Genomic DNA, 5,199 nt, shown 5'->3' with positions numbered 1-5,199 from the left:
TTAAGCATCCCCCAAACCCAGCTGGCGGATCCTCCGCCTTCTTCGTGGCAGGGCGGGAAGTCGGGAGGAGGTACCTGCAGCATCTCCGGGCCTCCGGGGGGGGGGCCGGGTGGTGGTATCTGACAGCACTCTTCGCCGCCCTGGCAAATCCATCGCTGCCCACGATGGAGAAGGCGAAGAATGAGGCAAGGCATCGAAGACAGCCTGGGAACACTGCTCTGGAAGAAGCTGTGCTGCACATATAGCACCTGACCCCACGGACCCTCGGACTATCCCTAAAATCAGAGCTTGTTACCCCTCCTCATTACCTATGAAGAGAGAAAGCATGGCTTTGATTCCTTGGGTCTGACACTTCAGGTACGATGTCAGTGTAAACTGGTGGTAGAACATTCTCTTTGCTTGTCCATCCTGGAGGTATGAACTTAGACCCTGCATGAAGCGTGAAGCACTGGCATCTGAGTCTAATGTAAATTAATGCCCCGCTCAGTTTGGCAGGCTGGTCCACGTGGAAGCAGCACGGCCGCTGACTTTTTTTTAACCTGTACTATAAAGATGAACATTGCCGTCCAGGCCTCCTCCTCCCTTTCTTCTTTCTTAACCAGAAGGTGTGCTCCCATAGACAGGCAAAACAAAAAAGCTGCCATTGCTTCAAGCTCCTCTGCTTATTTCAGATACTTTGTTTTCAGCACATGCTCTTCTGCTATTTTCCTTTTCCAGCTCTTCACAGTCTGCCTGTATGCCAGTTTCGGAAAGTGCAAAACATATCTGTACCTTTAGAGAAATTGAAATTATGTTTCCACAAGCATTTATGATCTTCCTTAGCTGTAGATACACAAACAATGCTATTTAAATCACTAGCATATCTAGATGTTTGTCCTGAAGGACCCTATCACTTGGAATACATTTTTAACTTTTTAACAATTTTAAGGGGTTTTTCCCTGTTTGTTTCTTCTCCATTGTAACAGTCCTGTAAATTAAAGGCTGAGAGTTAATTAAAATGTCAAACATGGAGCCAGGTACAAACATACGGACAAACTGAGGTGGAGTCCACATTCTTCTGAAGTTAAATTAATCCATTAGGCCGTATTTTGACTTACTGAATATGGGATGTTTATATGTCGGGGGGGTGTTAAAATTGTCTTTAAACTATTTCTAGTTCGACACGATTTTAAGATATTAAACAGAGATTACTCTGATTCCCATTAAATTCAGTAGCCAAACTCACCTTGATCCAGGGCAATGGGAAATAATGGATGATACTACCTCAGTTGATCATTTTTATACTGCAGGAAAGCAGATTAAATTGCCCTAATGTACCTGAGGGGAGAATGTGATCTATGAGTTGTGAAAATTGTGGCCCACAGATTATAAGAAAGACTCAAGAAAGGTAAAAACAGGTTCACTTGCTCCCTTCTAGTGGAATACGAGATTGAGAAGAGCATGCGTGGATCCAGAAAATCTCTGGAAGCAAACAGGAAAGCAGGAGCTCTGCAGCATACTTTCTCCTGGACTCATGGAATAGACATGTGCAGCCTAAATTCTACATTGTACAGAACGATTTCTTCAGAAATTCCCGATCTTTGACTAACAGGTGGTTGAATAGTCCACTCTGTGATGAGGCCTTTCTTTGAAATCAGGTGTAGGGCTAAGCATATGTCCAAATTCTGTCCTTTTTCACCTAGAAATCTTGCCTGGTAAAAATGAAAAGATTCGCATTTCCTCACTTGGAGGAAGTAGAGTATTCAAAAACCATACACATATGCAACATATTTAAGAAGGTCTCTGCCAGAGCACATCTAGGACCACAGGGATGCTCTTATTTTTGTGTGGGATACCTCAGAATAAAATACGAACATCAGCTCCAGCATGAGGGTAAATGTTGCAAAGACATGTGAGAATGCTGGCAGCGCAGCCCCAAGGAGGACCATGCTCTCATGAGAGCCCTGAGCCTATTTATGGAAGTAAAAGAGTGGACTTCTTTCCTATAGGAAGCCCTGGACACCATGGTGATGAGTGATTGGATTTTCTTAGATTTGACTTTGCAGTGTTTCTGTTGGCTTTCCCCTTCTGCAGGTTTTTAAGCTGTTGATGTTCTGGGAAGAATCAAATGAAGCCTGTATAATACTTAGGCACTGAGTAGAAAATCAATGTAATTACCATTCACAAGAGGTGACTGATAAACTTATAGATGAAACTGTTTAAAATCATGTTTAAAATAGCTCTCATATTGCCATCCTACTTCCTAGAGTCCAGTCTCGCGAGTTGTCAAGCATCAGCTGTTGTCACTGGAGTAAAAGCAAGTCATGAAAGGTCCCTCCCACTGCAAGAGCTGTCAGATCACCTGCTACCATTATCCCCTTATCTGCAGTAGAAACCTCTGAAATGTTAAGAGGCTTATACAACCTGTAGCGTTATCTAAAAACAATTTGGGTCTTCCTTATATAGCTAACGAATTTCAATAGGAATAGTAAGAAAACGTATTAGGACTGACAACTCAGAGCCCTGAAATTTGGAAGACCGATGCCTTTGAGAACTGACAGTAGCTCCAAGGTAAACAGTTTCTTTTCTGTTATTCTTTCACTTCTCAAAACAAGCACCTCTCCAGATCTGAGAGCTCCTGGCAGGTATGATGAATGGCAAATCCTAATGAAGGCTATGGTTTGGCCACAAGCGTTAGGGCTTAGCACACTGTACAAATTCTCATCTGAAATAGGAGTATCAGGAGCCAATTTCTTGAACATAATTTATTCCAGACACTAGCTGGAATAAACAGCATTCTGTAACCTCCTCAGATATTTTGCCAGTAGGGAGCTGTCTTTACACTTCTTTCAACCAAGTTAGTGATCCAAATACAAAATTCATCACTCAAGAATACAATGTGGTTTTACAGACTCGAGGATTTGAGTTCATTACCGGAGACATTGTTGTGCCCTATCTGTATGTTTTTTCCTTCTGTGTCAGGTCTACTGTAGCATGCTGCTTGCCTTGCCCTGCCCTGACGAGTAAAAAAAAAAAAAAAACAACGCAGCGCTCAGTCTATACTGCAGTTTAACTTTCTAGAAGCAGTTCGAGTATACATTTATTTCTAAAATAGTCATTGTTTCGTACTAGAAAGGGAGTATAAAATGGGACTTCCTCAGCCAGTAAACATCCTCGTCTGCCTCAGAGTCTTTTTGATTTCCTTCCATAACAGACAGACGTGTTTAATGCTGCTGCCCCTAGTCCCCTGCACAATGACAGCTGTGAGAGAAGACCTAAATGTTGTGGTGGCATAGGCATTATGAACAAAAGCCCTGCCATGAATATAAACCTAGCTTGCCCATGCAAAGAAGGACTAGTAAAACTGAGCTTTTCAGTTCCAGAGTCAGATGCAGTCCACAGCTACACCTACATGCAATTAAAAGCAAAGTTTTTATTGCTAGAAAAAAAATAAATACAAGATTCAAAGGGACCGTTTCCAGAAATGGTTTCTAATGGAACATGGAAACATTTCTGAGGCAGATGCTACTGAGATCCAGTATGAGCTGGCACCTGTAATGCCATGTTGGCAAACCGCGTGTGACAACAGAGCCTCAGTTACTCCTTTAGTAAATCCCACGAGAAGACAAATAACACATCGTCCACTCAAAAGTAAATCTGTTTGATTTTCTAACTCTTGGTTATGTTTTCTTTGAATCTACAAAAGAAACCATTTTCATCTGTAGTGCTTATGTTTTCAATACCTCCAGTGTTTGCTGTTTTCCTCCACATGATACGCCGATTTAGGAAATAAAACTTTAAATATTTCTCCCTCTGCTATGCTGCTCACTCCGCCACTCCCCGATACTCAGCTAGTTTGTCGATACCTTTTTGACAGGGAGTTCTGTAAAACTGATGAAGATGAAGATGAAGGGAGGCGGGAAAAGCAGCAACTTAACATTGTGTGGACCACATAAAAAGATCATCTTCCAGCTTCATACTCTGGTAATTGTGTCGCTGCAGATAGAAACTTCCCACAGCTCCCCAGGTCAGTGGTAGAAGTCCCTCTGACTTCCAGTGAGTTTCAAGCACTTTTTTCAGTATCTGTAAGTTCATCTCTAATGCTTTCTAAGATCTAACACTGTAAACACTTGTGTTTGTAATTTTAATGAAACTACTCACAGAAAAGTTTCCTCCATGAAATAACCAGCTAAAATCAGATTATAAAGTAGATTATCAATGAAACCCTGTTTTATATTTTAAACTCTCTGGTAATTTTTATTGCGCCTTTGTTCATTAAGGTATTCAAACTGAATATTCCATGTGATATGGAATAATATCCTCAGCTTTGATCTACAATTGTAGAACACTAAAGGCCTGAAATCAGAAGCCTGTGTACCCAACACAGCTATTAATGGGAGGCTGAACCATTCAGAGTGACAATCCACTTGTTTAAGGTCATATTCTGCAAACAGGGACATCAGCTTTGCATGAGACCACTTGTGGGAGTATTTAGAGTAACTATTGCAAATTAGGAACTGCAGTTTATCAAACATAGGAGTTTTATCAAAGGTGTCTTATTTTGGGATGTTGGAAAACTTGTATATAGTTAACGTTCTTCATTTTCCCTTAGAACATTGTGGCCCGGTTTAACTCCTTGCAGTCTGAGAGAATGGTCTGTGTAATTTACTCATTTTACTGACAATGTAAGCTTTGCTTATCTGTCATTACTATAACCTGAAGATCAGTAAAGAAAATTACTTGGTATATTTGAGAAAATTGTGTTCATAACAGGATGTTCAAATGTCTTCGAAGGAAATACTAACTCAAAAGGCAATTATTTATTGTAATGATGAAAAAATAATAGTATTCCTTTAATGAGCAAAAGAATATGAAGGCATTACAACACATATCTGAGAGGTTAATAGGAAAAAACAAACAAACAAAAAACCCACAAAAAACCCAAACACCATCCTTTGATATCTGGGGGAAAATGCTTGAATTTAAGACTACCTTCTCTGCGTTTGTTCAGGCCTCTTCCGAGCACACGTCTGGAAACATTCCAGAAAGCCAATTTATTGTCAAGAAACTTACCGAAATGGCGAATTTTAAGTAAAATGGTATCCCACGCCCAAATTTGACCGTGCAAACGTGCTAGGAGCAAACCAGGGAAGAGGGAGAAGCGGTGCCCTCCGGCCGCAACAGCCCCGGCTGAGCCGCACACGCCGCCCGCTCCGCTCC

The sequence above is a fragment of the Charadrius vociferus genome, unplaced genomic scaffold (genome assembly GCF_000708025.1).
Source record: "Charadrius vociferus isolate BGI_N301 unplaced genomic scaffold, ASM70802v2 scaffold15, whole genome shotgun sequence".
NCBI classification, from domain to species: Eukaryota; Metazoa; Chordata; class Aves; order Charadriiformes; family Charadriidae; genus Charadrius; species Charadrius vociferus.
The sequence above is the reverse complement of the archived record's forward strand: the minus strand, read 5'-3'. Positions refer to the sequence as shown.